This window comes from Solanum dulcamara, chromosome 2 (genome assembly GCF_947179165.1).
Source record: "Solanum dulcamara chromosome 2, daSolDulc1.2, whole genome shotgun sequence".
In the NCBI taxonomy this organism is placed as follows: domain Eukaryota; kingdom Viridiplantae; phylum Streptophyta; class Magnoliopsida; order Solanales; family Solanaceae; genus Solanum; species Solanum dulcamara.
The window spans coordinates 47,446,043-47,460,891 of NC_077238.1; the positions used below are offsets into that span (position 1 = coordinate 47,446,043).

Genomic DNA, 14,849 nt, shown 5'->3' on the forward strand with positions numbered 1-14,849 from the left:
CTCTTGTTTAAACACCAGACGCGATCAACTCAAAGCCACACCTTTAAAACTTGATATCTCCTCCATTTTAGCTCCGATTTGAGTGATTTAAAGACTTATGTGTGGGTAATTATCAAGAGAAAAAATTGGAGTGTTCAAAAAGTGTCAGGGGACCCGTGTTTCGAGGTAAAAGGAAGCTTAAACCTGCTGCCATGTCTTATTTTCTTAGCTCAAATTATGATTTTGTCACATGTCTGATTTTTTGCTATTTCGTGCCCCACATTGTGTTTTATTATGGAACACAAGTTTGGGGAGGTAAATTAGACCCTTTTACGAGTCAATCAAGAAATTCCCAAAGCTAGTCCTATATTCCTATCTTAGACTTTAAAATTGGTCTGTCTCTATTTTTAGTAATTTTAGTGTCTAAACAACTGTATTAATGTTTTGATACTATTTTTGATAGTGTGGCAGCATTCCAAGGTCGTATGGAAGGGAAAAGCTCCGACAACTTGATATGGATTGCGTGCGGTCGTCCTAAAGGAAGGCTATGACTTTCTTCTCCTTAAATTGAGCATGATTACATGATTGTATATTTATTTGTGTTAGTTTGGTGGTAAATTGGTAGTTGATCATGTTTAATTCATAGAATCCATGTGTTAGGCTATTTTCAGGTATTTTGGGATATGAAGCATGTCGGTTGTGTTAATTTACCATCCATACCTTGCAGTGTGCCTTTTCATGGCTTGTGTATGTTGTTGAAAGCATATTTTGCCTTAGTCTAGGCTTAGACTAGTGATTGGCATAGACGTGCATACTTTTGGAGTCGTTAAGCCTTAACTTCTCCAACATCGCTTCGTAGCTCCCTGTAGACTAATATAGTATACTTGAACCTGATACTTTGGGTCTTAGCTATGTACTAAAACAACTCTTGAAACCTTATATCCATAAATTCCTCATCCCGTCGATTTCGGTGTACTTTGATCTTGATTATGAATTCACTCTATGATTATGGTTGGATTTGGTTTGGGCTTGGAGTGATTTACTGATGGTACTCGGTTTGGGGGTACTTCTCGAGATGCTCGATTAGCCGCTGATCCTATATCTAACCGATTTTCCTCCATTCTTAGTTCAAGACCCTATTCACTCAACAGGGCATGGTTCAAGTCCATGCCTTGGTTTTATAGACTAGGTTCGACTCCTGGGCCTTCTTTAATCGTGGTTCAAGTCCACCGCCATCTTCAGTCATGGTTCAAGTCCACTACTACCTACAACCTTGGTTCAAGTCCATCACTATATTCAACCTTGGTTCTAGTCCTTAGCCACTTTCATAATTGCTTTAAGTCTATGATTATACTCAGCCTTGGTTCAAGTCCTTGGCTAATCAAATCTGGGTTCAAGTCCTTGATTCCTTCATCTTCGCTTCGGTTCAAGTACTTAGATCCTATTCATTTATAAATAAAGTTTCAGGCATTCCTTTGGTTTGGTTCAAGTTTGTGGAAGGTTGTAGTAACTTTGGAAATTTCTTCAGATTCTCTTTATTGATCTCAACTCTTTTGTGAACGTATCGGGCTTACGGGAGTCTATTCAGATTTTTCATAAACTTGCTCACCAATGTACCCACAGAGTTTATGGGAGCCTAGTTAGATTTAGTTAGTTGTTTTCTCTTTCTTCGTGTGTTTGTACACTCGTGTGCATCCCAGATAGTTTTTTCATTCTTGTTTGTGTTGTGTTTTAAATTTTAGCATTTTATATTACTATTACTTTTCCTTCTCAGTCAGTCTATGATGCCTACTGGGTACATTCTGTTTTGATACTCATACTTTACTCTGCATTTATTTTTTTTATGCAGGTCTGAGAATCGACTACTAGTGTTGATATCGAGCTTGTTGTAGTCTAATCCGGAGGCTAGGGTGAGCGCAAGATGTCCTAGATTTACCCATTTTCTTCTATATATATTATAACTAGTCTTTTTCTTTTTGAAACAATCTTGTTTCTGTGGGCGACTTTTTGGACTTGTACTCATATTTGTGTAGTAGCTCTTTACTTGTGACTTCTAGGTTTTGGGAGGGATCTTTTTATTGTATATAGTTTTGGCTTGCTTCCGCGTATTTCTGTTATATGTTTAAGTTTTGGTTTAGATTTATACCCTTAATCTTGTTACTCACAGTTCTGGAATATGGATTGGCTTGCCTAGTGGTGGATTATATTAGGTGTCATCATGACTCGAGGAATTGGGTCTTGACAGGAGGCGAGCGAGATTCATTATGTATCCCAGATACATACGAATCACACTAGATACATGTATTTGTATGTATTGGGTGTGATTGACATGTATCTAAGATACCAAATACATAGATGAGTGGCGAGCGAGATGTGAGATAGGCGAAGGAGGCGAACGAGATTTGTTATGTATCTCAGAAACATGTGAATCCACTTTGATACAATATATTTAGAACAAATTACACCTAATTTTAACCCTATGTATCCTCAGACATGTATCTAGTCGTAGCTAAACGTATCTGGACGCACTAAAATCTGATAAGATACATAATATTACAAACTAGAGTACATAAGTGATTAGATTTTAAACTAGTGCGATTTATGTAACTTTCACTTAATATTATTATTTTTGAGATATAATAATTATTTTACTAATTTCCTGCAATTTCAGTGAGATACATCATATAACTCCCTTAGGTGGAGAATCCAGTTGTCTTGTTTGGAGACCCACATGAAGGAATTACAACAAATTCTTCCATATTCTTGTTACTTAGGAAATCCAAAGTCATTTTAGAGAATTACTTCTCAGTTATCTACGGAGTAGGACTTTTGAAAGTTTTACTGAGTACTCGATCATACTTGTAGAGCTCCGTATATCAAACAAGGGTTTGTACTAAAAATGACAATGTTTTCGGACTACCATAGAAGAGAACAAAGTGGTTGGGGCCGTTGAATTGAGTTTTTGAAATGAAAACGGTTTTTTACTTTGGCTTCTAACATCATGACATGTGCCACATCTGACTGGTGTGGTTGATGCACTTCCAATAAAGTCGCTTTTGGCCGTCCAAAAGGGTCTTGGTTACGTAAGTACAAATTAGAGTGTGTAACTAAAAGAATGGTAGACATTGAAATTTTATGATATTCTACCAGACTTGTTTGATTTGAATGAGAATTCTACTAGACGTATTTGGTTCTAGTTAGGATTTTTGGAGGCCACTCTAGCGTAAAGCATATTTCATGTCTATATAAAAAATATTATATTTCCTTGAAGAGGCATCTCGAATATACCATAAATTTTTGGGTATTCACAAAGAGATCATGAAAACATCAAATATTGTCTTTCTTATAGAAGTTATCTCGAATATCCCATAAACTTTTGGGTATTCCAAATGATCAAGATCTTAAAAAAAGAAAATTATAACTCATGGATATTCACAAAGAGATTATCAAGAAATCAAATATTGTCTTTCTCAAAAAAATCTCGAATATCTTATATATAAACTCTTCGGTACTCATAAAGATAAAAAATCTCCAATATTCGACCCGTATATTTTGGGATATTCATAAAGAGATCAAGATATGTCGGACTCTTCTTGATAATCAAATATTTTAAGAAGATCCACAAATTCTTTCATGAAGATCAAGTCTAAATCATCCTAGTTCGATAAATACGCCACTAACGACCTTCGAATCATTGAGAACTTTTAGGAGAGAAGAATCATGGGATAAACAGATTTGTACCACAATGTTTATTAATAAAATTATGTTTCTTCATATTTTATCTTTGATTGTAATTTATTTTTTATCACTCAAAAATTTATTGCAAACAAACGGGCACACCTAATAAGACCAAATCTGTCCTTCTCTACTCTCACGATTCAAATCTGCAAATTTGAAGTCACAAAATAGTAAAGGTAGAAAAACTCCATTTTTATAGTTACTTCAAGTCTCGTATTTGAGTTTCATCAAATCTACACTCCAACAAGTCTTGTATTAGGGGACATTGTAGACATTGAAATTTTATGGGACACTACAAAATGTGTTCAATTTCAATAGAGACTTTACAAGACATTTTCAATTCAAGTTAGGATTTTTGGAGACTAATTCACCCTAAACTCTAGTTCATGCCAATATAAAAGATATTATATTCCTTTGAAGATGCATCTCGAATATCCCATAAATTCATGGATATTTACAACAAGATCATGAAGACATCAAATATTGTCTTTCTTAAAGAAGTGATCTCGAATATCGTATAAACTCTTGGGTATTGATAAATATCAAGATCTCAAAAAAAAATCCATAACTCTTGGATATTCACAAAGAGATCATGAAAACATCAAATATTGTCTTTCTCAAAAAAATCTCAAATATCCGATAAACTCTTGGGTATTCATAAAGATCAAAATCTCGAACATCCCGTAAACTCTTAGGATATTCATAAAGAAATCAAGATATGTCGGACTCTTCTTGATAATCAAATATTTTAAGAAGATCATCGAGAAATATGTCACTAACAGTCCTCAAATTATGGACAAATCTTAAGAGAGAAAAAATCAAGGAATAAATAAATTTGTACACACAACATTTATCAATAAAATTATTTTTCTTCATATTTTATTTTTTGTTGTAATTTATTTTCTCATCACTCTAAAATTTATTGCAAACGAGAGTATTTGTAAAAAGGGTATGTAGTGGAATCTTCATACAAGTTGGAAGAGGTAAAGTAAAATCAACAACAACAACAACAACAACCCAGTGAAATCCCACGTCGTGGGGTCTGGGGAGGGTAGAGTGTACGCAGACCTGACTCCTACCAATGTAGGACGGCTGTTTCCGAAAGACCCTCGGCTCAATAAAAGCATAGAAAAAGGTCAGACAAGAATATTAGAGTAAATAAGTAGATGACGAAAATGGTCCAAACAATAGTATAATCAAAGCACAAAAACAGTAGATATTATTATTGGATAATAACATAAATACCATAAATAACATACATCAGAGTACAAGAAATCATAGTGCGTTGATACGCCTACGAATAGGGGAGAATAAAACCACTATGTACTAGCCTTCTACCCTAATGTGTGTCCTCCACACCCTCCTATCTAGGGTCATGTCCTCGGTAAGTCGTAAATGCGCCATCAAATTCGTTCTAACCCTACAAAAATGTTCTGCAAAATCTTCACTTAAACATCAAATTCCACTTCTTTTAATTTCTATGTTCCCAGTACAGACGGTTTTAAAAGGTATTCTTGATCACTTAATGAGTGGTACATCTGATGAGCTATGCATACTAGAGGAGTTCTCTGTAGTAGAAATACAAGATTCATCAAGTTTGGTGAGTGTATCGGAGACAAAGCTTTTTACGCTGCTGCATGCACGTAAGAATGGAGGTTGGCATGGTTCCGGAATTGGTTGTCCGAATGTTGTTAACATTTGGACAACATCAGACATTGATGTCTTAAGGTGACAGAAGATTGAGTGCATAAGAGCCCAACTTTGAGGACTTTTGATGCTTCTTCTGGTGGAAAATCACCTTTCAAGATAGGGTCTAAAGCTTTAGTCACCTGATTTGTTGTATAAAGTTTCCACACCTGCGATCAAATAGACAGGTTAATTTGTTACTGACAAAATACTGTTAAGAGAAAAGCACAACATTGTATTAATTCTCACAGTTTGAAGTAGAGATCCAGAGTCATACTCTGCCAAAGATATGTTTTTTCTTCCACAAACAATTTCAAGAACAAGCACTCCATAGCTGTAGACATCAGCCTTCTCTGTGAGCTGTCCTTTTACAAGATATTCCGGAGCCATATATCCTCTGTGTAACAAATAAAATCACTAGTTAATTAAGTAGTTAAAAGAAGGTCATTGCATGTTTGTTAATGGTATATATTTTATCTTTCTTACAATGTGCCAGCAATTCCAGTGCTAAGATGAGTTTTATCAGCTGCAAGACACCGAGCAAGTCCAAAATCAGCAATTTTCGCATCAAAATTTTCATCCACGAGTACATTGGAGCTCTTGATGTCCCTGTGGATGATTCTCATCTCTGTACCTCCATGGAGGAACGCAAGGCCTTCTGCTGTTCCGACTATGATGAGGAATCATTCTTTCCAACTTATAACTTTTATCTTGTTCTTATCTAAACAAAAAAATAAATTCAACAACTCAATAAGAAGTCCCTAATTGTCACTGCATAATTGCTCCCTCAAGGTAATGCAATAAGAGAAGATAGATAATAACGTACCATTTAGGTATTGATCTAGGATCTTATTGGGCACAAACTCATATACGAGGAGGCTCTCGGGGCCTTCAATGCTACATCCCAACAACTTGACAAGATTTTTGTGTTCAATCCCATGGACGAGGTTAACCTCATTGAAGAACTCATCAACCCAGTGCCTTGTATTGAAAAACAGTCTCTTAACTGCAACAACCTTCCCATTAGGCAGAGTCCCCTTATATACAGAACCATTTCCTCCTTGGCCTACTATTGTTGATGGGTCAAAGTAATTTGTTGCCTTCTCAAGATTTTCATATTTAAAGTTCAAGCTGGACCTCTTGTATGAATTTGATATTTTGCCAAGATTAATTAGTTCTGTGGCCAAGAAAAAATTGCAAAACTTCTACGTAATTAGTTTGCGTGTTAATAACAATACTTCTTTCTGAGTGTGTAAAATGACAAATTAAGGTTAGTTTCTTTGATGATACCTTGTTTTCGCTTTATCGATTTTTTGCGAGCTACGTATGCAACAAAGAGAAACAACATGGAGAAAGCTGTCATTCCAAGAACGATAACTACTATCACCCCTTTGCTTACCCCTGAAACCAACAACATTTCATTACAAATTAGTCAAAAGCAAGCATATTATTGACCTTTGGAGGAAAAAACACAGTTGAAAGTCTCTAAAGAACAAGAGTTCAACCAGGAGCAAGGTCAAGTCTTATATAGTATAGTACAACAACAATAACATATCTAATGTAATCCAATAAAGTGGGATCATGGGAGAATAGATTGTACACACACTACTTTGTCAGTGCCTTAAAGGTAGAGAGACCGTTTACATATATATTTTCAGTCCAAGCCTTATAATCTAGTGTATCAGTAAAAACTTTGTTTGTTTAATGATATTATTTTTTTGAATATTTGTTTTCTATTTTTCTTTTAAGAAAATATTGAGTACTGGAACTGTATTGCGGCTGAGGCCGAGAGGGGAGGAACTGGTTCTACTTCAAATTATAAGAAAAGTCAAATCCATAATTATACAATTGATCTTTTATATTTTATACTTTCTATATGTAATTAATTGAGCTGGTTATATATTTATATACTTCCAGTCGTTTTCACCACAAGCAAAATATAACAACAAAGAATTTTTTTTATTTTACAGTCATTAAAATGTCTCTGTCGATCCGCATAGACTTGACCCAACAGAAATTTTTATAATACTACTTTATAGGAGTAGGTCGCATGGATGTCAATATCGATACATTTGAAATTTCTGCATTCCAATTTGCATCTATTTGGCTTTAGTACGAATTAATTATCATAATATGGTATTAAGAACAAACAGTTCATATAATAGTCTAACTTGCCTTGTTTAGTCAATCCTAGTCAATCAAAACAAGGAATTTTCCCACGGTTGACCCTTTTTTAAGAAGTTATCTAATCTTAGGACTAATCGATTAAATAGTACTCTAGCTAATATGTTATGAATTATTCAATTTTGTCATCCGTTTAATATAATGATTTATGTTTTAATTTTTGGTTCAATGTGAGTTATAGTTGGATTAGGGGGGATAAGACAATATGAAGTACGTTAGAGAACTCATATAAGTTCGAACTTTGGACCATTCTTGTTTTTTAAACAAAAACGGCCTTAGTTTGACCCTCCCACATAGTTAAGATAATGTATTCCTATATCATTTTTGATTATCCTTAACATAACCAAACAAGGCGGAAATTATATATGATTTATTTTGAAATAAATATATTTTCAGAAATATTTTTTAGTGTTTGCTTGGAGCATATCAAATATTTTCAGGAAAATACATTCACCAAATACCTTTCGTAAAGTTAGCAAACTGACTGATGTTTGCATAATATTCTTAATACTAAACAACAACAACAACAACAAACCCAGTATAATCCCACAATGTGAGGTCTGGGGAGGGTAGAGTATACGCAGACCTAACTCTCACCTTGAAAGGTAGGGCGGTTTTTTCCGAAAGACCCTCGGCTTCAAGAGAGGAAAACAAAAGGAAAACAAGATAAAAGGTCAGATAAGGACAATCATATCGAAAACAAGATGGAAACAAGGAATAGCAAAAGTGAGAAAGTCATGGTAGAATGGTACGAAAAGAAAGAGGCATTAATTACTATAAATAAATAAATAAATAAATAAGATAAGATAATCAAAGCACAACGACGCCACAACTATAGACAATAATACAATGCAGAAATCAAATGGCAAAAAATAATGAGCAGAACTACAGCTACTATTGTGTAAAGGATGAGTCATCTAGCCTTTTATCCTAATCTCAGTCCTCCACACATGAAATTATAGTGCGCTAATGCGCCTACTAATAGGGTAGAATAACGAGACTATGTACTAGCCTTCTACCCTAATATGGGTCCTCCACACCCTCTTATCTAAGGTCATGTCCTCGGTGAGCTGTAACTGCGTCATGTCCTATCTAATCACCTCTTCCCAATATTTCTTCAGCCTACCCCTGCCTCTTCTGAAACCATCCATGGCCAACCTCTCACACCTCCTCACGGGGGCATCTGTTTCTCTCCTCTTCACATGTCCAAATCATCTCAATCGCATTTCCCGCATCTTGTCTTCCACCGAGGCCACTCCTACCTTGTCCCGAATAGCCTCATTTCTAATCTTGTCACTCCTGGTATGCCCACACATCCATCTCAACATTCTCATCTTGGTAACTTTCATCTTTTGAATATGGGAGACCTTAACTGGCCAACACTCGGCCCCATATAACATAGCCGGTCTAACCACCACTTTGTAGAACTTGCTCTTAAGTTGTGGTGGCACCTTCTTATCACAAAGCACACCGGAAGTGATCCTCCATTTCATCCACCCTGCCCCAATATGATGTGTGACATCGTCGTCAATCTCCCCGTTGCCTTGCATGATAGACCCAAGGTACTTGAAACTACTTTTCTTTTGGATGGCCTGGTCACCAAGCCTAACTTCCGCGCCAACCTCCTGAGGTGTCTCATTGAACTTGCACTCTAAGTACTCTGTCTTGGTCTTACTCAACTTAAACCCTTTAGAATTCAGGGTGTGTCTCCAATCCTCCAGTTTAGCGTTAACTCCGCTATGAGTCTCATCGATCAGGACTATGTCGTCCATAAAAAGCATACACCAAGACACCTCACCTTGAATTTATCGCGTCAATATATCCATCACCAAGGCAAATAAAAATGGACTAAGGGCTGATCCTTGATGCAACCCCATCACAACTGGGAAGTACTCTGAGTCCCCTCCTACTGTCCTCACCCTGGTTTTGTCACCCTCATACATATCCTTGATCACTCTAATATACGTCACAAGTACACGTTTAGCCTCCAAACATCTCCATAGTATCTCTCGTGAAACTTTATCGTAAGCCTTTTCTAGATCGATGAATACCATATGCAAGTCCCTATTTCTTTCCCTATACTGCTCCACCAGTCTCTTCATAAGATGGATGGCTTCTGTAGTTGAGCTCCCGGCATAAATCCGAACTGGTTATCTGAAATAGACATGCCTCTCCGAACCCTCATATCCACTACTCTTTCCCACACTTTCATAGTATGGCTTAGAATCTTGATACCTCTATAGTTCTTGCAGCTCTGGATATCCCCTTTGTTTTTGTATAGAGGGATTATTATGCTCGACCTCCATTCTTCGGGCATTGTTGTTATCCTAAAGATGACATTAAATAACTTAGTCAGCACTCCAAACCTACTAGGGTTGCGCTCTTCCAAAACTCACTAGGAATCTCGTCAGGTCCTGTCACTCTTCCCCAACGCATCCTACGCACAACACCCTTAACCTCTTCGACCGAAATACTCCTGCAACACTCACCATCGTGAAGCCTCCTTGTATGTTCCAAATCTCCCACCACAATCTCTCTGTCTCCTTCTTCGTTCAAGAGTTTATGGAAGTACGACTGTCATCTCTGTTTAATGAGGGTCTCCTCTACCAATACTTTTCCATGCTCATCCTTAATGCACTTCACTTGATCCACATTGCGTTCCCTTCGCTCCCGCACCCTGGATAGCTTGAACAATTTCCTATCCCCGCCTTTCTCTTCTAGTTCAGCATAAAAGCATTCAAAAGCTGTCATTTTTGCCGTTGAAACCACCGACTTCGCCTCTTTCCTTGCTATCTTATAAAGTTTCGTATTTTCCCACTTCTCCACCTCATCCTTGCTTTCTATCAGCTTTCCATACGCTATCTTCTTTGCTTCCACCTTCCCTTGCACTTCTCCATTCCACCACCAGTCCCCTCGATGCTGGCCACGGCTACCTATCGAGACTTCCAACACTCCCCTTGCTACAACCCTAATACAACTAGTTGTCCTATCCCACATAGTGTTCGTATCCCCACTACTATCCAGGCCCCCATATCCTTCAATTTCTCTTCCATCTCCAGGGTGCTATTCGTAGTCAAACTCCCCCATCTGATCCTAGGTCGGTCATTCCCGACCCTCTTCTTCCTCGTCATCTTGATCCCTAAATCCATCACCAAGAGCTTATGTCGGGTCTTAAGGTTGTCGATCAAAATGACTTTACAGTCTTTGCACAGACCTTTATCATCCTTCCTAAGAAGTAGAAAATCTATCTGGGTCTTAGCCACCGCAGTCCGGAAGGTTATTAAGTGGTCCTCCTTTTTTGGAAAACTTGAATTGGCTATCACCAACCCAAAAGCTCTGGCGAAATTCAAAAGTGAGACTCCTCCTCCATTTCTGTCACCGAAGCCGAAGCCTCCATGCACATCATCATATCCTCCCGAAATAGACCCGATGTCCCCATTGAAATTCCCTTCCACGAAAAAGCTTCTCAGTAGGCGGTATGCCTCCTACTAACTCGTCCAAATCCTCCCTAAAGCGCCTCTTATCCTCCTCTTTTAAGCCTGCTTGCGGCGCATAAGCACTAATAATGTTCAACGTGGTCCCTTCAACGACCACCTTAATTGACATCATCCTATCAGTGACTCTCCTAACCTCCACCACCTGATCCCTTAAATTACTGTCTACTAAGATCCCGTTTGGACATAACACGTTCTTCCTTGTATTGAAAGCAATAAGTTCAAAACATTGTTTGGTCATGGGATGGAATGAGTTTTTTGAGATTGAAATCAATTTTTTCGGTGGAAGGTTTTTCCAATAAATCATTAAAGACATTTATAACATGTTTTTTTTGTAATTGGAGGTTTTTCCAATCAATTATTAAGGAGTTTATAACATATTATTTCCTTAACTAGACGTGCTCAAATGAGAAAACTAGGAGTCGGGAGATAATTTTGTAAAACATTACATGTTGAGATGTTATTTTATAAAGTATTAACCCTAGGAATATGAAAATTTGTTCGGGTAAAAATTAATAAGATTATTCTCCTGGATCTATATTGAAAAATATTGTTTAAAAAAAAAACACCAAACAAACGTATCTTTCACTTCCCTTTCATACTTCTTTATTAAATTTCATTTAAGCCCATTAAAATACTCAAACGGAAAAAAGGTACCCCAACTTAACCTGAAGTTGATTATGCTTCCATCTTTCTTTCTCTGTGTTATTGAATCCCTAGAAGAAATTTTTGACTGCTTTGTTTTCTTAGCAATTCTCGTTATTGTTCACTTACAAGTTATAGTCCTTAACAGTTTGGAAATTATTTTTGTAGGAAAAATGTTTTCTTCCATAACGAACACACCAGTAGGGGTTATTTGGTAGTTGGTTAGAGTTATGGAGTTATTAGTAATGTAATGATTAGTTATAAGTGAATTTATGTATTAATTTATACATATATTAATTATGCACGGATTAGTTTTCATATATAAATTATACATATATTCATTATTTCATCTTCTATTCGGTATAAAATAGTAAATAGATTTCATCATAACTTATAAATGTATTAGTTATGCGGATTTTTAAATTATTAATAAACGTCGTATTAATTTTATAAATTAATTACTTATTTTTTATCTACCTATCAAATGTTGTATAAGTTATACATTCAATAATTTATTTCTTATTCAGCTACCCCTGTTGAAGAAGAAAAACATATATGTTCATCATGCATTAAATTTTCAAAAGTCTATTGATTAAAAGAAGAATAGAGTTGGTATTGTGAAAACAGTGATATAGTATATATACATACCTTTATTAGTACCCTGAGACAAATGATTGAGGAAATTGTGGGTGGAATACCTCAAATAACAACCAGCAATTAAAGCTCTAGCATCCCTGTTAGGCAAACATCCCTTTATAACTTCACTTGCCTTGTCCAAACATTCTCTGCAACCTTGTTTGCTCACTGTTCTCCAACACTCTGCCAATCCATACACTCCTTTCAATTGCGCCACTGCATATCCACCCTTCTCAATTGCTGTTTTCGTCACGTTTTCGATCAAATTTCCAGCTGCGGCAGCCAAGGCCAATTCATCTTCACTAGTAATAGCCCTACCAAGGGAGCTGCTACAGTTCACTTTATCTTCAACAGAGTCAGTAGTTTCGCTGAAGAAGTTGTAGTCATCATAACGGATGAAGCAACCATCAAGATACACACAACCAGAGACAGCAGGGAGGCAAGTAGGGAGTTTGGAACAACTTATAAGGAAGCATTGAACACAATCGTTGCGTGGAAGATCTTGGTAACAGTTTGCTAGAGCGTATATCGAAATATCTTTTGAATTAACAGAATAGCTGCTGCCCCATCCATGTTCTCTCACAAGTTGTGTAAGCACTTGCATTTCTTTAGTGTACTGTGGGATGATAATCGACGGCAATGTCATGTTCGTGCCACACACCTGCCCTGCTTCTGAAATCCGAGGATCGGCATCACAGTCTAAACAAAAATTACCCAAAACAAGGATGATCCATTTTAGATAAAAAGGAAAATTAATTGAGCCTATGGATTGCATCTAGGTTTTTTAGAGATTGGAGGAAGAAGAAATAAGAGAAACGAATAATGAATGTAATTTGCTATGTTCTTGTTCCAAATGATTGGCACTTTACGCCCAAATTTCCAATTGCTACCATATTCTTTAATCCGTAATTACCTACTCCTACAATATCTATTGTAGTAGTTGTTTATTACTTAGTCATGTCCAATCAAATTGTTTCGTCGTCGAAAGTTCCATTGACCCTTAATGGTCATATTATTTGTGCTATCACGAAGTTTCTACCTCCCGTGTCCACCAATAATAACCACTTCTACACCCAAGATAATAATGATTGTTATAAAATGAAGCTTAAGTAATAATATAAAATAAGAAAGTAAATAAAAGAGGTAGAGAACAAGAAAATGATTCTTTTTATTTTCTTCCAAGTAATATATTGGTGTTTTTTATTATATACAATGTGATATTCAATATCACTATTTATAAGATTGTATTGAGGGATACAAGGAATTTTCATCAACATGGCATATTACCTAGTGGAGATCATCGAGTAGGTTAGGGAGGTGTGAGTTATAACCAATAATAGTTTGGAGTAGTGGGGGATTTATGGCCTTGATTGGTCCAGATTTAGTAATAGATGCTATGGAAAAGGTGAGACTCATAAGTGAGAAGTTGAAGACGGTCAAAGTTGTCAAAAGTTCTATTCGGATGTTAGGAAAAGGGAATTTGAATTTGAGGTGGATGATTGGGTCTATTTGAAGGTTTCACCCATGAAGTGTGTATTGCGTTTTGGTAAGAAAGGAAAATTGAGTCCTAGATATGTTGGATCATATAAGATGTTGAGGCGATAGATAACGTACCACGTTAAAAATTTATAAGAAAAAATTTCATAGAAAAAAATTGATAATGAAAGAAAAAGTACAATTATGCACAACCAACTACCTCATTCAAAACATTGCCAAGAAATCTAATGAGCCAAAACATCGTCTAAGGGAACACTAGTATAACATGTATTATACTCCCTCTAAATAAAAAGTAGTAGCCATAGATGCAAGAGCAAGAAGCGAAAAAGTCATTTTAGGCATTCAAACTGCATGAACTCTAATATTATCTATGTCACACGAATGATGATAGCTAATTGTTAATACTAGTGATCAAACTAGTTAGTTAGGTAGTTAAGTAACTAGGTATTCCTATAGTTAATTTTCCTCTTAAAGTTAGTTACAAGTTTGTTACTCAACATATGTATATATACCTATGTACACCTTGATTGAAAGACACAAGGAAAGGACATATTCTCTCATCCATTATTGATTCTCTGATTCTCTCTCATTAACTTTCTTCTTTTTCATCTTCTTCTTATTCCCAATCTTCTTCATTCAAGAACTCATATTTTCTTCTTCTAAGTCTCATAAAACTACATGGTAGCAGATCATCAAGCAAGATATTCTTGACTGGATTTTGGTTATTCCGTAAATATCAAGAGTACAGATTCAAATGCCTTATTGACAGCTTCGAAATTGGTTCAAGAACGGCTCCAAATTCTGCAGATTCTTAGCTCTAAAAATTCTAGAAACAATGTTGGTTCAATCACTAGAATTAATCACAATCATCCTCTGTTTCTTCAGGCTTCTAATGCAAATGGAGTTCAGATCATTTCTTTTCAGTTGACTGGAGTTGAAAACTACTATGTATGGCATAGATCAATGAAGATTACGTTGCTAGGAAGAAAC

At 36.2% G+C, this 14,849-nt stretch overlaps 1 pseudogene; it reads right to left on the reverse strand.

The window, feature by feature from the left end:
* Window positions 1-4,724: 4,724 nt before the first annotated feature.
* Window positions 4,725-13,318, reverse strand: LOC129880551 (cysteine-rich receptor-like protein kinase 42; annotated as a pseudogene).
* Between the last annotated feature and the right edge of the window lie 1,531 nt (window positions 13,319-14,849).